The 20695-nt window shown below is 35.7% G+C and overlaps 1 pseudogene; it reads right to left on the reverse strand.

Annotated features, from left to right (window-relative positions):
* Positions 1–20695, reverse strand: part of LOC109089636 — a 73193-nt pseudogene that overhangs the window by 31898 nt on the left and 20600 nt on the right.

A 20695-nucleotide genomic window follows, 5' to 3' on the forward strand; every position in this document is an offset into this window, starting at 1 on the left:
GAATCAAGGCTGTTTACCTTCACGCCTCGGGGACCGGGATAGCCAATGGACCCCTGGGGACCTGGGTGGCCCTATAGGAAATGAGTAAATATAATAACACAGAATCAGTCAGGATTAATAGAGGGGAATTAGGTTTTAAACATCTAAAAGGTAATTACAGACAGAGAAATAGCTTTAATTTCAATACTGAACTTTTAGACAGCTGCCTTACAGGTGTTTAGTGGCTTTATACTTGAAATGTGGTCAATAACTGGAACTTAGAGTGACAATTCATTTCGAGACAAACTAAAAATACACTCACAGCTGCTCCTTTCTCCCCAGGAGAACCTTCCTTCCCAGGATGACCCTGTGCAAAGATTATAAACAAAAGCATCTTCATTGAAAGTCTGAAAGTAACATGAGGAAAATACAGCTGGGTATGGTCCTGTGGATTTAGTGTACAGTAATTTACAGTATTCAGAGTATTACAAACGCCAGTGTTAAGATGATTCCAGTGCAATAATCTAACTTTTTAGGGGTTGTGCACTACTTAGTATTGGAATAGAAAAAAATAAATAAAAAAAATATGTGAAATATATATATATATATATATATATATATATATATATTATATATATATATATATTATTTTTTTTTTTTAAATGGGGTCTTTTTTTTAGTTTTACTTTTATTCAGCAAGTCAATAAATGCATCAAAATGATTAAACTAACCAAAAGAGACAGTAAACACATTTATACTGTAATAAAATAATAAAAATGTTTCTAAAGCAGCAAATCTGCATTTCTGAAGGATCATCTGACATTGAAAACTGGGGTAATGGCTGCTGAAAATTCAGCTTTGCCATCACAAAAATAAATAATATTTGTAAATATATTCAAATAGAAATAGTAATTATTAAATTGTATTTAATTTTATAATGTTTACTATATTTTGATAAAATAAACATAGATTTATGAGTAGCTAAAGAAGAGAGTTCTTTTAAAAACTTTACAAAATTTACAGACCCCAAACTTTTGAACGGTAATGTAAATTATTATTTGTGAGATAAACACCCATTAAAATAACATTATAATAAATGCAATTAAAATACATAAACATATATATTCAATACAATTTATTTGATACAATATTTTTTTCTTCCTAAAATAAATAATTTTCTAAAAAGAAATCATATTATTTTGATTTTTTAATTCTATAAATATTAGAATTAAATATTATATCAATAACCAACAACACTAAATATTATCAAGAAATACTATATATTTAAATAAATATATAATTTTATGTACCATAGCGGAATTTAATTTGCCAGAATGCTTCAAAATGAGTCGATCCACATTGAACAGGCTATAAGACAGAAATCAAAGAAGGTTTCTGTTCTTGCTCATTTTGATGTTGTGTTGGACTAATGAAAGACCTCTGTCATGTCTGTGTTGAATTTCTTTGAACTGCAATTCAGTAAATTCCACTTTCTGTCAATTCAATTCAAATTTCAACTCCTGGATTGAAAGGCACCCGCCACTTTAATTCTAAATTGTGCAAGGTAAATGTATTCCCCTCAAGCCAGGATTATCACCAAGCAGGTAACTGGCTAATGACGTGTGATGATGCAACGTATTTCTGATATAAACATGGAGATTTAGGGGAGGGGAGAATATGAAATACAGAAAAATCCACTTACGGGAGGCCCATCAGCCCCAGCCAGTCCATGGAGCCCCTGTTTCCCATTGGGACCCTATAAGAGAGAGAGAGAGAGAGAGAGAGAGAGAAAGAGGATAAGTGAGAAAAGAAGGAAGAAAGAGAAGAGCGAGGAAAAACACACACAATTACTGGTGTGCTCAAGTGATTCGCTGGGCAACTTTTAGAAGCAGTTCAATCCTAAAGCACTTCATTATCATCTTTTTCCTCTTGGTAAAGAAGAGATCTAATCATATGGTATGTCTGGAAACACTCCACCACTTCTGGAGTCACATTTCAGACTCTCTGGCCTATTTCCAGGAGCCCTGAGAAAACGCTTGTCTGAGAGACCAACCAATGACAGTTTTGTGTGTAAGCATATCTCCTGCTTGTCAAAACATTAGCGAGTCTTGAGGTGTGTGTGTGTGTGTGTGTGCGGTTTTCCTCTAGCCAGCATTGATCTGCTAGCAACCTACAGCTTGGAAACCGAGGAGTCTGTTGAATCGTTTATAGGGTTAGGGCAGAAAACTCCGTCTGTAATAACAAAGACTATGGCTGCCGGGGCAAACTCACTTTCTCTCCAGGTGGACCGATCGGGCCTTGAGGACCAGGCAGACCCTGCAAGACAAGATTTCAGAAGTCAGACAGTACAACATGGGGTCTTCAGGGGAAATCTGATAGTCAAGTTTATATTGGAAAAAGCTGTGCGAGCACCTCTCAGTCAAATCTGACAAAAGAATGTCGAACAGGATACATTATTCTTGTGTGAATATAAGAGTTTTCTCTTTACTCTTTACTTTTTCTGTCAAATTCTTTTAATGACAGTTCATTAAGCTCCACCTTTAACGGAATACAACAGAAAATGCATAAAAAGAACATGTAATAAATTGATATATTTCCAATTAAAATAGGATGTTTGTGTGGGAGATATTGAAGGGGTGGGTTCCCTTTTTCTTTTAAACTAGCTAAAAAGCTATAGTAAATGCACGTCACAGTCATAAACATGATTTGCTAATTGCTAGTTAGTTGTGGGTGGTATCAGGGGAGGGACTTTCTCATTCTGGAAAGCGGCTGATTGGACAAAATTCTTTGCAGTACATGAACATGAATCTTCTATATTTTTGGTTTATTTACACTACTGTTCAAAAGTTATTTGATAAAAAAAAATAAAAATACGCTAAAACAGTACACTGCAAATTATTTGTATCATTCAAATGTACTGTTTTCTATTTGAATATATTTTCAAATTCCTGTGATGCGAAGCTGAATTTTCAGCAGCCGTTCCTCCAGTTTTCAGTGTCTCATGACACTTTAGAAATCATTCTAATATGCTGATTTGCTGCTTAAGAAGCATGTATTATTATCAGTGTTGAAAACAGTTGTGCTGCATAACAGTTAAGTGGATTTATTTTATTTTATTAATTGACTGATTGATTGATGAATAGAGGGTTTAAAAGAACAGCATTTATTTGAAATTGCTAAATAAAAGTATACATTTCTTAAAAAAACTGACCTTTTACAGACCTTTTTGAACAGTAGTGTATATATAGTATATCTACAAAAGATTGTTTTTGTCAACCTTTAGGAGTTCAGTAGTGTATAGATTACTCCAAAGCTAATAGACCAAGACTAAACGCCACAAAAATGTCATGGAAAATGGGAAGTGAAAGATTCTTGATTAGAATAACACAATCAGGTTGTCTAAGAGAGAGAGAGAGAGAGAGTGAGAAAAAGAGCAGACTGACAGTGATCATTCGACTGATACATACATGCGGACCGGGGTTCCCCTGTTGCCCAGGAGGTCCAGGCTCTCCTTGAGGACCCTGTTAGAACATTTAACAAAAACACTTTAGTACACAACACTAGTATTATTCCTACACTTCACTGCTCCAGGCAGCCTATGACATTTTATAAAGATATGAAAAACAGTCCCAATACCTCAAACTCCAAAAATACTCTACATGTTAAACAACAGACATGTGAAAATTGCAAATCCATCTTTTTTCCATTGGCCGTGCTTCATGAATTGCACAGCCTACTGTAATAAAATCTATTATAGCAGCTTTAAACCACTGTCAAAGAGGAAGAGTTCTATATATATTATATATATACTGCTTAAGAAAGGCAGTTGTAGTTAGAGTTAGACTTTGAGTGAATGGAAAAAAATATATATTTTATATTTATATAAATATATTAATTTATTTTAATGAACTCCAGGGATACTCCTAGTATTTAATGAACCTTTTGAGTTTATTTGCTAGCTAAGAAGTTGGACCAAACACTTGTGTATACTGATGTATAACTTTGATCTACATTACTGAAGTGAGATAAACACTTATTCATAACATTAATGAAAACACAATCAGTTATGTCACTGGTAGGATGGTTTATTAGTTAATTCATTGTTGGCTCTTCTTTTTGTTTTATTTTTTACACATTTTGTTTTATTATGATTATTTTTTTGAATCATTTGAATTCTTCACAGACCACAGTTTGTAAACAAATGAATAAGAAACTTATAGAATCATGGTAAAAACATTGAACTGTATGCCTACATGAATCCTACACTTCGTGTCTTGCATATTTTAGTGGCAGACTTCATGCCTTCTTAATTTCAGCACTTCCAGGTCAAAGATCACCCCCCTGCTGCCACAGTAACAGTGACATCATCTCTCTCCTGCCAGGCCTACATAGTTTCTCTAATCTAATAGCCTTATTTAGATATGACCTCTGCTTGGGAGTCGGGACAACAAATCTGTTTCAGAGAGGTCAGAGGTTGTCAGGAAAAGACAGTTAACCAGGAAACCCCTTCATGAGGTGATCTCTTCTGTGATAAGTACACTACCAATACAGGGGAGAGAAAGTACTTACCATATTTCCTTTAGGGCCAGGTGGTCCATCCAATCCAGGAAGACCCTGCATGTATATAAAACAAAAGTGTTTAGCTGTGAATTTCATGCTTTTTGTACAGTTATAATTAAGCAAGTGTGGTACATACGCGCTGTCCAGGGGTCCCAGCAGAACCTCTGGGGCCCAGCAGTCCTCTTGGACCCTGGGAGTCAATAAAAGAGGCATGTCATCATGAGAATAATTAGACCATTATACTGACCACAACTGGTCTTCAGGCCAAAAGAACCCTCGGTGGATAGAGATATGGAGCATAGACCCCTTTTACATATGTGTTGTATTTTGACTTACAACAAGTACTATATTTATGTATACTTCTATAAGAGATTTGACCAAACGTTCTACTATAAAGAGCCAATAAAACAACCTTCACTTCACTGAGGGCTGTGGGCTGAAAATAAATGTTGCATTATATATAACAATACTATATTAAAATTGACATTTTAAAAAAATCGCATTCAGCTAAATTAACATTAACCCCCTCTTGTGATGTGGCATGGCAGGACAAATCAAAAGGCATCATGGACCAGCTTTAGACCGCAGGCCCTGGTTTAAGTATATATTGTGAATTATATACTTGATTAAACTACAATATCATTAAAATATTATCATTATTGATGATTCAGATAATTGTACATTTAATTTTTTTTAAAGTGGAAGGGACAATAAAACATTTAGCTGAATTGGTTGAAGTTAACTCAATATATATTTGTATCATGCAAATGTAATTATTTTGAATACTTGGTGGACCCCCTGTAGTTACATTGTATAACAGTCACATTTTTCAACAGTATGTCTACTTTGTGTTCTAGAATGATTAAAGTAATATCTTCATATGTTTTGATCAACTCAGAAAGGCATATTAAAAATTATCTTAAAGGAACACTCAGCACAGAACACAAAGTTTAAGAAAGGACACCCTGAATATGCTTTTTATTAATTAATTAATTCAAAATGGTTTAGAAATATCTATGTAAAACAGAAACAAAGGTACTTTGGGTTTTAGCTGTAGACCCAGAGGTTCACTACATCAACTGTGAGACTCAATCCAATTAGGATCCACGTCTTCAGGGCTGATTCTGTTATTTGTTAGATCTCTGCTGATGGAGAATTTAGTCAAAGAGCGAGTAAAATATGTGAGACTATTAGTGCGTCGTGAGAAACAGAGAAAGAAAGAGAGCTGGAGAAAATAGAAAACTGCAGCGCTCCTTTCCTATACAGAGCCATTACCTCAATGAGCAACAAATATTGAGATTTGAGGTGGAAAGAGCAGGGTGGGCCGTGAAGAGTGATTATAGTGGGCAGTCATGGTCTTTTAGGCATAAAGTGAAGTTAATAACCCTCACGTTCTGTCCTGAGAGCCCCGAGGCACATTTGAATAACTCAAAAACATGCTTACCATTGTTAACTTGATACTTCAATTTTCCTAATTAGGTTATATACAAAATTTTAACTTGATAATACATACCTTACATGAAAAGGTCACATTACTTGTGGTCTTAGACACTTCATGATTTAAAAATACACAATTGGTATTATTATTTTTTTTTAAAGAAATCTCTTACACTAACTAGGTCTGCATTTATTTGATCAAAATACAGTAAAAGAGTAATATTTGAAATTTTATTCCGAATTAAAATAAATTATTTCTATTTTAATATAGAATTTATTGCCATGATGGCAAACATGAATTTTCAGCAGCCCTCACTCCAGTCTTCAGTGTCACATGATTCTCCAGAAATCATTCTAGTATGCTGATTTCGTGCTCAAAAACAGTTTTATTATAAATTAATTAAAGTTGAAAACAGTTGTGCTACTTGATATTTTTGTGGAAACTGTGATACAGTTTTTTTTTTCCTCCAGCATTCTTTCTGAATAAAAAGTAATAATAAAAATAAAAATCTACAAATATTAATGTCACTTTTTTTTGTTTTTTCTAACTGACCCCAGACTTTTGAATGTTAGCATAATTAGGATTTTTTATTCTTTTTTTCTTTTTTTTTTCTTTATCTTTTGCCAGGGTCAAACCGACTTCAAAGGGATTCTAGTTATTGGAAAGCAGTCATATTTCATAAGTCTGTGCCCACACCGTGATGCAAAAGAGGGTTAAAGTTTCAAACAATGTCTATTAAGCTGTGAACAATTCACATAAAAAATGTATTTTCAAGGGAAAATATGACAAGAGAATATAAAATGTAAACAGAGATGGAGATGCTTACACTTTCTCCTGGCATTCCTCTCTGTCCAATCTCACCATCCTCGCCCTGCAGACAAGAGCACAAACACACTTGCCAACGTGTCTGCACACACATATGCAAGTACAAATGAATCAAAATAAGAAATTAATGTGTCACTTAGACAAACACACCCTCGGTCCATCCTCTCCTGGAGGGCCTGGTGGTCCGATAGGACCTGCCTCACCCTAAAAGGAAACGAAAGAGATTAAATGACAGAGAGAGAAAAAGAGTAAATGTATTATTACTGTCCCTGCCTGCCTGTCTGCTTTTGGCTCCATGCATTTTTAGGGCCCAGGACCACTATTTATAAAACTGCATCCCTATAAGAAGAGGCTATAACATAACGGGGCCTGTAATTACCCAGGGCAGGATTAGGAGGACAGCACTTTGGCTGGAAATATACACAGCTCCCTGTGATCTACAGGCCTCTTTCACTATACTAGCCCAGGCCAAGCAAGCCACACTCTGCTGTGCCTAGCGAGGGCAGCTTTCATTTGCCAGAGGAACGCAAGCACGCCAAACAACCCCCAGTGCCACTATAATGAAGTCAACTTCTCCTGCCACTTTGACTGTCAGCACGTTAAACAAAACGTACAGCGGCAGACATGGAACATTATAAAAATGCACTCGGTCTTGGCAGGAGCCGTCGAGAAGCTTTTCAAATCGAGTTAGCGCAATATTAGGAGATTTCTGTAGGAAAACTGCTGCTGAGAGAGGAATAAAATGAAACCAGGCAAGAATTGTTCCCATAATCATAAAGCGCTGTTCGAGACAAGCTGGAAGTTTGATAATTGAACATTAAAAATACATTTTTCTCACAGGTGGTGGTCAGGCTTGCGTTCTGCTGTCTAGAACAATTCAATTCATTTCAAGTATTACAACAATGAAAGGAAGCTATGTATGAGTTTTCTTAAGAATAGCTCAGCACTTACCCTGTGTCCTTTCTCACCAGGAAGACCAGGAAGTCCATCAAATCCTCGGTCCCCCTGTTAGACGGTAATTACAACGAGAATAAAAATAGGGCCGTCAAAGTTAAAACCTAAGTGCCTAATTGTTACTTATTTCTGCGCATGTATTTCAATCAAAATAGGGCCGTATATTGATAAAAAATTAAAATCTAACAAAATAATTGCAAAGCAATTAATTTGACATAAAAATGTAATTTTTTAATCACAAATGCTATTTATTATAAATATATTTACACAATACATTTTCAAATTAATGTTGAAAAATTTGGTATATTTAAAAAACATTTCATGCCATCTTTAGTCATCTTATTTTTTATATTTCTGAGGATAAAATGGCCTTACAGCAATTATTTAGGCCTGAACTGCAAATAATCAAACCAATGTTTTTATTTTGTAACACTTTAGTGTAGGGATTAATTCTCACTATTAACTAGTTGCTTATTAGCATGCCTATTATTAACATATTGGCTGTTTATTAGTACTTATAAAGCACATATTCTGCATGACCATATTCTAAATCCCTAATCTGACCCAACAACTAAACTTAACAACCACCTTATTAACTATTAATGAGCAGCAAATTAGGAGTTTATTGAGGCAAATGTTGTAGTTAATGGTTTGTTAATAGTGAGAATTGGAACCTAAAATTTCCTCATTTCCTTGTTACTAAATCAAACAAAATCATTAGTCTGATAATCTAATAATTATTGTTATAATTCCATCTAACATTAGCAATGTTATAACAACTTTTAATTTAAATGATTATTTTAGCTAGTAGAGATTAACTCATTAATTCTAAATCAGTAATTATATGACCAAGACACACAGTAACAAACACTCCCACTCCCAGTTTTCAATACAAAAGAAGCAATTCTGAAACCTTAGTCAGTGGTAACTGTGTTTTAAGTAGAGGTTTTGAGTCAGAGGTGATTTTACCTTGGCTCCTGATTCTCCAGGAATTCCTCTGGCTCCGTCGGCTCCATTTCGGCCCTGTAAAACCAGGTCACATCATTAGCCTGATGCTGCAGGTTAATGTGCTTAACATATGTTTTCAACAACTGCAGAATTAATGTGAGACAGGAGATGATGTGAAGCGAGCGAGTACACAAAACCTAAATAAGGTGTGTTGAGTCTACAGCACGTTTGGGGATTTAGTTATTGTGGCAATTTATAACAAAACTGTGAATAAACTGTGTCAAAGGAGAATCTGAGAAACGTTTGGCATTAAACCGGGCAGATGTGAATGTGAATCCAACAGACATATGTTATTCAGTTAAGCTGAACCAGGTAAATGAAGGTCAAGGCTAATAGACACAGACAGTTTCACGGAAAATCTGGTGCGCGGTTGGAGAGTGAACAGTGGGCTTCTTGCGTAGAGCCTTTCAGCTTCACTTTGCCTGAGTACTTCAGTAGCAGTGTTGCAGATGTATTATGTATGTCACCTTTTTTTGCTTTTTCAATGTCATGCTACAATCAAACACTACCAATTCACAGCATGAGCAGATTTTTCCTATTCTTACCCTCTTGCCTGCTTTTCCAGGTGATCCAGTAGGGCCCTGAAGTCCTCTTGGTCCTAAAAACACACAACATTCTGTAATGAAAGTGTACTGCTAAATGACAAAGCAGTGTTGAAAATTAAGTAAAAGCAATTGTTAAATTGTTACTTTTTATGACGTAACACTTAAAGCCTAATAGTTCTTCCTCACCGTAGCTGACTCTCTCTGCTCCAGAGTAGAAGCGCATGTTTTTTACATTAGAAAGTGCTATTTTATTGCGGACGAGTGTTTACCCCTAAGCATATTTTACATTCAATTGCATATAAGCTATACCATGTAAAGAAGCATGCAAATTGTTATGACAGCGTTTAAGTTTATGGCGGCTGCACCTGTGGGCTCCGAGGCAGAGCAAAACTCTGACGTAACACCCTAATTCGGTTAATTAATCTACAACAGATAAGGACTACAACTGGATTCACCTTTGAGGGTTTTTTTTTTTTTTTTGTCAGCATTTTTAGAAACATTTTTTTTTTTTTTTCGGGATGGCCCTAAAGAAAACATAGTCACTTATAAGCATGATGCACATCTTTAACTACAATATTTCATCAAATGCAATGCACCCTAAAGGGACTGATCACCCGAAAATGAAAAGTATGATGACAGAACCATGGCATTAAAATACATCTTCTTACAGTATCTTAACTCTGCGGGCTTCACACATTAAATGAATAGAAAAGTAGTGTGATTATGTGATTATGAAAAGTGCAGTATCTCAACTCAAGGTGACAGTATATAACAGTACATAGAGTTTGGGGTCAAAAAGTTTGGGAGTTCAGTGTCACATGATCCTTCAGAAAACATTCTAATATGCTGATTTGCAGCTCAATAAACATTTGAAATATTTGAAAATAATTATACTTTCAGGATTATTTGAAGAAAAAAAATAAAGCTAAAATATTTTGTTGCATTATAAAATGTCTTTACTGTCACAGTTTTATTGCATTATTGATTAATAATAATATGAATTTATTTTAAAAATACTAGGAAAATACTAGGACTAGTGATCAGATACTGAGTCCCAGGAATACTCATATTGTTGTTCTAATTAGGATTGCAGCTGTTGTTAAACAGGTTGTTAAAAAGAGACATAGTCACCTGTGGGCCAGGATCTCCACTTTCCCCTTTAGCACCAGGTGCACCAGGACCACCCTGAAACACACACATACATACACAGATGAATTTTACATCTCACACACCTCTCTAAACACCAAATTCACATGCGTGGAGCTGTCTTTGGGTCACACACTGGCTACCCAAACACATTCCTCTGCCATTGCTTTTAAAGGGCATTTGATTTGGAGGCAGCTGTGGAAAAGAATGAGAGAAATTCTAGTGGCATTCTTAGTATTATTCATCTCAAGAGGATGAAATACAGAAACACAAATGTGACAAAAGAAATCTGAGAAGAGAACGTGAAAGCAAACAGCAGACAGCCTGAAAGCACATCAGCACAGAAGAACTGTTCATTTTCTGGTCATAAATCACAGCGAGATGAAAGTAACACATGTTCCTATCAGTGTTTGTGTGATGTCAACTGGAGGAAGTTGGGTTTGAAACGAAGACATGGGAAAAGAAAAGAGACATTCACGAAGGTAAATCTTGCATGCTTTTAGATCGTGTTTATTTTATATGCTCTTCTGTGCCCCTCATCTACATAATAATAATAATAATAATAATAATAATAACAATAACGATAATAATAAAAATGAATTAAATGCATTTAAATAGAACAAATATCACAATGCCTGAACTTATGTTCACAACTTAATTTCATTTTGTGCAATATATTTAGGTTTGTAAAACTGTTTATTAAATTACATTTAATTAATTTACATTGAAAATTATTCATGTTTTTTTTTTTTTTAAGTACGAAAAAGGCATACTGTCACAGAACCATTGGCAACTGTTTAAAGAATTTTTAAAATCTAACGTCACCTATTCATTACATTTATTTCATACATTTTTTTATAGATATATACTGCTTTATATAAATATATCTCTATTTCTATTTTCGTAACCAACACTTACCCAGCAAATGTTGTGTAAAAAGCTTGTAAAATATATACAACATATGACGTGAAAGTGGTACAGTAGTAATAGAACATAGTTTTATTTTGTTGAAAAGGAATCATTTTGTTTAATGTTTTCCTTAAATTATATAGTCATTGTTAAATGTCACTTAGAAATAGGACACTCACCACAGGGCCAGAACGTCCTGTCAATCCCATTGGGCCAGGTGCTCCCCTCATAGTCAACTGCAGCGACAAAGTAAAGTTTGCAAACCTGACATTAACTGCAGTAGAGTACATAAGTTGTGTTACTGGCAACTTGTACATTTCCATGTAGCATACAGTCTTATGAGAACTATAAACCTGACTTAGTTTTAACAGTCCCTTTAAACTTGCTCATATACATTCCCTGCACCTAACACACTCATTTCAGCCAAAAAAAACCCCAACAAAACAAAACAAAAAAAATCATGAAACAAGGGTACACACCCGAGCCTGGGCAAGGATGGCTTGGGCCTGAGCTTCTTGTGCTGTCACCACCGGACCTTTGTGAGCTTCTCCACCAGCGCGGAACTGTCAGAGAAACATTCACAAACACAGAAATCGCAAGTTTATTTCAGTACTTTTACTGCATGCTGGAATTTAGAGGGGCCACTGGAGTCACTACAACATAAAGTGGCCTCAACGGTCTTGTCATTATGGCTTTGCATCTGGGTTGCAAAGTGCCAGTTTGTGTAGAGTTAATGCAGACTTTTGGGTGTAGCGTGAGTTCAGTAGGCTTACGGGGTGGGGTTAGGGCTTTTCACAGCTGTAACAATTCATAACCTGCTTGGACATTTACAATGATAGTAATTTGTCCAATGTTAGAGGAAGTTGCAGCTGATTTTGAGATAAGTTCAGTGGTTTCTCTAAGATTGCGGGCTGGAAAATCTTGTCCTTAATCAGAATCATTGGAAATGTAAGGGTTGGACGAGCTTACCGGCAACATGAGGATGGTGCCAGAGGGCCCCGGAGCTCCATCTGCGCCTGGCAAACCAGGACGACCAGCAGGGCCCTGAGAGAAGAAGAGAGAAGGAGAAAAGAGGGAGGGGAAACAGAAGGAAATGAGCCATAAAGTGTGTGGGAAATGAATGTGTAAATGGCTGTAGAAAAAAAAAAGACAACTATAGGCATGGAAAGAGAGGTTGTTTCTTTAAAGCTTAAAATACAGGGAAAATACTGTAGGATCATTTTAAATTGTCGGTTAGGTCACCTAAATCAACTCAAAATCCCTAAACAGTTCACAAAAACAAAAGCTTGACTAAACAGTTTAGAGAAAAATGCTGCGGCGCTTTCGCAAATTGCACCTAAACTGCAGAAGATTTCCGCGGCGTTCCATACGCCCGAAATCAAAAATAGCTAATGTGCTAAAGCCCCGTCATTATCCCATAATAATACACTTGGGTTTATTTCGCTTTATATTTATACTGAGGTTTATATATGTTTTGTGTTGTTTATAGTTCCTTTCATTGCGCTGTTTATTTGTGTGTGTGCTCATAATGAATCTGACACCCCACAAGAAAAGCAGGGAGGACTCATATGATGGAATGCTGCTAGGGTAGTTTTGGGAAGAGATCTCTTTAGCAGGCATGTCACGCTCCTCTTGTAGACGGCTCACTTCAAATTGTTCCCATATGACGGTGTAGTTGTGTGAGTGCATGTGTGTGTGTGTTCAAATGTCCTTTCTATGTAGCATATACACTGACACCTAGCACACATGTGCTTCTGCATATAAATCAGCGAGGATGTACTGGCCATCGATGGAAGTGGCCGTCATTGTTAATTAAGCATTTTCGGCTACATAAGAGGAGGAACTGATGGAGATCAAAGCCAGTGGGAAATCGCTTCCCCTCACAGACAAAAAGCCCTTTGTGCTGGGAGGCGCAGGTCAATAATGGTGGGATTGCTGTCCATTTCCCAGAATGCACTGCAGGAGGTTAAGAAAAAGAGGCCAAGCTGCACCACCGTAAAGAGGAAAAAAATCCAGCTGTTCGTTAATATGTGGACAGCTTTTCTCTGTGCAGTAATCAACAGAGAGCATTTACAATTCTGAAAAATGGTGCGAACAGCACCAAACATAAGAATCTATGGGAGAATAAGTATGTGTTAATGTGTATGAGAGGTTATAAGCTCTGCTGCTCCTCTGGAAGTGTTATTAGAGTGAGGATTTACAGGCAGATCTGGTTTCAACGTGGCCTCTCAGGTCTTTGTAATATGCACACATCTGCTCGTTTACATACGACATGCTGCTTGTCATTGGCTTATTCTCTCAATGCTTTAAACAATGTAAACTTTACCATTGTCTTTATGTGGAAGTCTAACTGCTCTAATAAAGTGAGAAAAGGATTGTGAAACTTCTGACAGGGATACGGTTACCTATAACTAGTGTATATATGTGAATAAGATATTTTAACACCACAAACAGGAGTAAGAGATAGTAGGTAACCAAAATGAGGAATGATTTTTTGGGAAATGTCAACTTACTCTCTCACCAGGATCTCCATGGAGGCCTGGAGAGCCTTGTGTACCTGCAGTGCCTGGGAGACCCTGACAAAAAAGGACATGTGAAACGTCAAAGGCAACGTAACATAGACAGAAACACACTATGCTGCCATTTTCCATAAAGTTAAGTTTTCCTGTGGAGTTTCGCCATGTGTGAAAAGAGTGCGGAACAAGGTGATACTCACAGGGGGACCTGGTGGTCCTGGGGGTCCCTCTACCAGCATCCCCTGAAAAGAATTGAAGGGGAGAGAGGAAGAAAAACATGAGTTTGGTAGCATGCTGGGCAGGCCGTAAATCTCACAGTATGAGCAGTATGGAAATAAAAAGAAAATCAGTGAACAGTGAAGAGGAACCCAAAAGATGTGGTTCATTTAGTCCAACTGAACCAATCGCCTTTTTTCACTATTCAAGAAAAGCGAATACTGCAACTGCTGTCAAAATCAGATGAATAATACGTTGACATTTGAAAGCATTAATGTAAGAATCTTTTTTCCTGGACTGCTACCATCTTCCCTTTCCTGTACATCTGTACAAAGAATAAGTAGATGGGAGGTATGACTACACTGGCATATTACAGTTCCAAAATACAGGATGCATTACATTGATCAAAAGTGATAGTAAAGACTTCTATATTGCTAAAAAATGTAACAAATGAAAAAAATTGTTATTAATAAGAAATAAATCTTGAGCACCAAATCAACATTTTAGAATTTGATTTCTCACATGTGACACTAAAGACTGACGGCTCTTGAAAATTCAGCCTTGCCATCAAAGGAATAAAATAGTTTAAAATATATTAAAACAGAAAACAGTTAGTTTAAATTGTAATACTATTTCACAATATTACTGTTTTTTACTTTTTATTGTATTTTTGATCAAATAAATATTATTATGCAGAATAAGTGTATATATATATATATATATATATATATATATATATATATATATATGTATATATTTACAGTGTATAATATATATATATAGAGTTGCATTTCATTTGGTACTTGTAAAAGCTTCACGCAGAGTTTACCTACCGGCTCAATGACTGCAGGTTCACCTTTTTGCCCCTTTTCACCACCATATCCACCAACCTACAACAGAGGCAAAACAAACTGAGATTTAATGACAGAGGAAGTACTACTCCTGTAGACCAAACAACTGTAAAACAGCACATTAAGCACTACAGCTAATGCCCAAAATGGACTGTATAACTCTTTAAAGCCAAGTGGTGTATACGCTCAGTGAATACTGTGAGGATGATTAGAAATTAAGTGAGAACTCCATCTTTTCCTATAACATCCACTTATAAGACCCACAGGGAAAGTCATTTGACAATATTTATACAGTCGTTTAACACAACTATTAAATTCAGCCGATTAGTGTGTGTTGTATTTGTGGACCTGGATGATATATCTCTCCAGGAATGAAGAAAAGAAGCGCAAAGCCACTGTGGTCAGTGTGTGCATGTGTGTAAGTGTCTGTGTAAACGAGTACTTGTGTTGAGCTGTGAAGTTATAACAGATCAACACTGCAATCACGCAGCTAACATTTCATTTCCTGTCTCCCACACACCGCAAGCAAAATGCCTACAATTGAGAGACTTTCATGTGTTGCTGTGTCAGCAGACATACTGAAACGTAGTAAGGTAAATGGACATTATTCCTAGTAATTAGGAGCATTAGAATTACAGTTATGTGGTTGCAATAATAATAATAATAAAAACATCCATGGCATTCTCTTGCCACACAATTGACTTGTTTCCAACATAAAGATGGAGAAGTCAACTCACATTGCTCTCTGTGACCTGCGTTTCAGCAGGTCGGCCCGGTCCAAACTCGCTCTCATAGGTTGATCCGGTGGGTTTAGCTCCATTAGTATTGTAGTCATAGAACGAATCATCATAAACGCTGGGGTCTATCTCTTTTGCATCATATTCGTTAATGTCGTATTCCTTAAAGTCCTGGTTTTCTGCACCTTGTGGAGTGCTTTGGGACTCCACAATATCCACATTCTCATTGGTGGCAACGGTGGGATCCACTCCAACTTCTTCTGTCCCTGTAATGTAGTCGTCTACTATTTCCTCTTTTGGCGATGGATTCTGCTCAGCCCGGGAAGGAAGGAGGTCAGCGAATGAAGGGAACAGGGAGGTTAGTCAATGCAGACACCTAATCAAACTAATGAGCTCTAAGGGTGAAAATACTATTGCACTAGCAAAGCATAATTTTAAATGGGATCATTTAAGACATGACAGTGTGAAATTGGTCTAATGTCTGTAATATGTGTATTTTATGATATGACCTTACAAATGTACAATAGATTTAATTTAATTAAAAAAACTGCTTTCTTTGTCAATTAATTTTGTGACATTTAAGTAAAAACAAAATATTCATATCTATTTATATTGTTTATTTATTACAATAATAATAATTAATATTTGTTTTGTTAAAAATATATGAATGTCAACACATAATTAAACATTTTTACATATATAAACAATTATATGTCATTTTGTTTACTGTATATTGAAAGTGTGAAAAAGTGTTCAAATACTTTTTGGGGAAACTTTATGTGACTAACAACTATAACATTAAATATTTTACCACTGCAGTGAATAGAAACTAAAAATCTGAATTGTTTTGGTTCATAAAATGACAAACCACAACAACCTTGCATGTAATAATGCTGCACTGGTTTCTCGTCTTATTTTGTACATCCGATGCCTTCCAGCATTTTTTTTTTCTTTTACTGAAAAACTATTTTGGCTCTGAGTCTGACAGCTTTCCTCACCCAGGGGCCTTTATGCAGTGAACAAAAGTACTTAAGATTTCTCTAGTTAATCCCAGCCTTTGTGTTGTATACAGGAGTGCTTTATGAGGCCGCGTCAGCCCATGTAGGTGTATCATTTGAAGCAGACATTTGGCCATCACTAAATGCAAGACATATTGTTCCAGTTAAAGCTGGATGTTCTTCATTTAGACTTCATTTGTGTGATGTCTTAGAACAAACTGTGACAGAATCATCAAACTATTGAAATAACATAAATAAGGAAAATGCTATGATTTCACTGCTTTCTGCTAAAGGTAAACTGTTACATGGAAAAGTGGTTTTTATTTGACTTTTACCCATAAAAATCAGACTGAGATACAACCATTTGGTAAAGAAAAAACACAGTGAACCACCTCAAGTAGAGCTTGCACCTCAAATGTGGACGATTTTCTACTTTTCTCTTATAGCTTAGTAATAACATGATCTAAACATAGCAATTGTTAAAATTTAACAAAAAATTAAGGTGCAAAATAATACCAGAAGAAGGCTATTTAAATAGTAACCTACTTAAAAATCAGGAGCATGCAGATCTTTACCTCACTGGCCGGATTGAAAACAGAAGTGTCTTCAGTGCCATAGTCCTGCTCAATATAATAGTCTCCAGTGTCAGCAGTGCTGGGCTATATCACACAAGAGATTCACATCACTCAGAATGAAGAAAAAAATTTACCTAATGTTGAGATGTGAATGTTCATTTATTGTTCATTTTAAAACAACTGCTTATTCTTAGCTGTTTATGTTCAAATTTGAAATATAAACAGTTCAAGTGCAAGTAAAAGTTAGATTTGGCAAGTGAATAACAGCTGGCTGGTAACTTTATTACATATTTTAACATTATAGTGGATGATTTAAATCACTCTGAAAGAAATCAAACTGTCTACAAATGGGGGGAAAAAAAATCTCTCTATATATATATATATAGTCTCTTTGACAGTGGAATTATTTCTTGATAAACAATATGAAATATAGTTGCATGCATGGTCAATACATTTTCTCAAAATCTGATCTAGCAGATCTAGCAAAAAGTTACATTTGGAGCCTGTATTTGAATGAAAGTGATGGCACATGAGGAGACAAAAAGGCAAAGTGACAGAGAGTAACAGAAGAGTGGAGTGTGAGAGTTGGGGCAATAAATCAGAGACCACACAGTGTGGAAGTGGGCAGGCTGAAGAAAACATGCACCTAGGCCATACAGATGAGCAAGAGTGTTTACCTTGGTCTCAGTACCGACGTTGACTGTGGGATTTTCAGTGGCAGTCCCTTCTTCTGTGTAGTCATATAACTCATTATAATCTGTGTATTCAGTATTGTACTGAGAGAGAGAGATGGTTGCATGTTAGAAATAAATACTTGAATTCAAAGCCCTTATACAGTCCTCAAAACACATTTGAACACTTTTTAAATATCTGATACCCCCCCCCCCATTTTTTTTTTTTTTTTTTTGAAAAATGTTTGCACTTTTTTTCTATTTAATAAACACCACTTGATTTGATATTTTGTTAAAGTGCCCCTATTATGGGTAATTAAAGGTTCATATTTTGGTTTTGGGAATCCCCAGGAACAGGTTGACGTGCATGCAAGGTCAAAAAACACTTTCATTGTCTTATAATATGCATTTATTTTGACCTTATTTGCTCAACGACTCTAAAACGATTTGTTTAAAGATACATTTTTCCAAACCCCTCCATTGCTTGAAGCTAATCTACAGTGATTGGTCCGATTGGTCTCATTTTCATTTCATAATGCCTGATAAAGCAGCTTTTGTAAGCAGTGCTGCTTTGTGTACAGCGTTACCGGGGAAACTGCTATTTTTACCGCTCCAAAAGCGGCATCTAGTGGCAAAGAATGAATTTGCATTTTTATTCAGACCAACGCAAAAATACCAACTAGTTGGAGGGCAATATGCAACATGAAATCAACATGAAACGGCTTGGGATTCGTTTTAAAAAATGACTCGTTTCAATGATTCAGAGTCGACTCTCTTTTGAGAGACAATAACTTTATACACAGTGCACTTTCAAATGTAAAATTTTGCAGGATGTTTTCATTCACTAAGAGCTGTGTTACACACTGCATGAAAGGTAAATTTCAAAAATCCATAATGGGGAACTTTAATTATTGCAACATTTTAAGTGTGGCTAAATTTGTAAGTGTTCAACTGCTTTTTGGCATCACTGTACCAAGTGGAAGATGCATTGTAGCATACATTATTAGAATATCACATATAATACAAATATAAGAATATAAATCATGTGAAATGTGCTTAGGTATGCCGTTGACATGATGGGTGATCAGTGAACTACAAAACTCTTTTGCAGTGTAAGTATTTGAGAACTTTAATTTCTTTGACCTTCCCATCCATTTAGACCATCAAATCAAAATGTCAAAAGGCTTAGTTTGATTTGATGATTTACATGACATATTTTTACACATAGTTATTTATCTAACTGTATCATTTAACAAATGGTTTTTCATTCAAAACATTTTATGGTACAAAAGCACAAAATATGTGCTTTGAGCCCAACTGGGCCTCATTTATGAAACAGAAGTAGAATTAATTTCTGTGGAAATCTGTTTGTACGTATCCAGTCACATTAAATTCCATGATCTGAATACAAATCTCATGAATGTCATAAATATAATAATGAAGTTTACTATAGTTTAACTATCCAGTGCCATCCCTACTGGAGATTAAACCTGTAATCTTTTTTTTTTTTTTTAACAAAAACAAGCATTAACACTGTGCCCAAATAAGCAATGAGTAACAGTAACATTAATAACTAGAAAAAAGAGACATAAGTGAACAGTACAAAGTATTCTTGTCGCCAGTGAAAACACAAAATCAAGAAAATTCAGCTTCTATAAAACATGAAAATGCACTTCAAATGCCAGATCATGTGAGTATGTGATAGTGAAAATGCTAAAAAAAGTGTCTTAAAGGGTATTAAAATAATATAATAAGACTGCCTGCTAATGCTCTATTTTATGTACCGTATATCACAATTTTGAGCCACCTGCCATATCACTGTAAAACACTCCACTGCTCCACCTGTATTCCACTGATACTGTAGTTAAATGTTCAAAATCCAAAGAAGAGAATAACTGATAATTACCAAAAAAAATAAATAATAATAATAATATAGTTCAATATTGCAAATGAATGTAAAAATTGTTGGTATTACAGTACATTCTGGGACATTGATGCAGAACATATAGTAATGCCAATATAAAATGAACTCAGCAATTAGTGTGAAAATCCTGTCGGTTTTTTTTTTTTGTTTTGTTTTGTTAAACAGAGCTCATGGTATTCACTGTGTATGTTACACAAGGCAGTTTGCAATTTATAATTCATTTATTGCATAATTATGCTTCTAATAAAGCGTGCTAATTAAATGTTACACTCCTAAGCCACTTGCACACTAACAGTTTTTAAAAGTTTTTAAGCACTTCAGTTCAATAGCAGTCAGTTTAACAATTCAACAAAGAGCTATTGTTATAGTAAGTCCTTCCCAATAATAAATGACTTACATTGTTTATGACAAATAAGCAATCATAAACATACGTTTCCAATTATTAGCTTGTTTTCCTCTCTAACTGAAATACGTGAGCATAAGGTGAGGTACAGAAGATTGTAGTGGTATAGCAAGTTAACAGGCATTCTGTGATGTGCCTTTGTCCATCAGAAAGGGATGAATTTAAGTCCCTATGCATCAGCTGAGCTAATAAAAATAACAGAGAAAAAAGAACTGAGGCCTGGTGGACTGGCTGCATTCCACTGGCTGCAGAAGAGAAGCGAAAAGGAAGAAATATCCAGCTGCGAGTCGGTTTACGGCATTAAAGGGTCTTGCCAGGCTTGGAGCCTGCCATGGCTGTAGCCAGCGAGCTGGATGAAAGGCATAAATATCGTCCTGGGCCATTAAAAATGCGTCCCCATTTCCCACACGTGTCTTAAAGCATTTGGTACGGCGCAGGGG

Source organism: Cyprinus carpio, chromosome B2 (genome assembly GCF_018340385.1).
Source record: "Cyprinus carpio isolate SPL01 chromosome B2, ASM1834038v1, whole genome shotgun sequence".
NCBI classification, from domain to species: domain Eukaryota; kingdom Metazoa; phylum Chordata; class Actinopteri; order Cypriniformes; family Cyprinidae; genus Cyprinus; species Cyprinus carpio.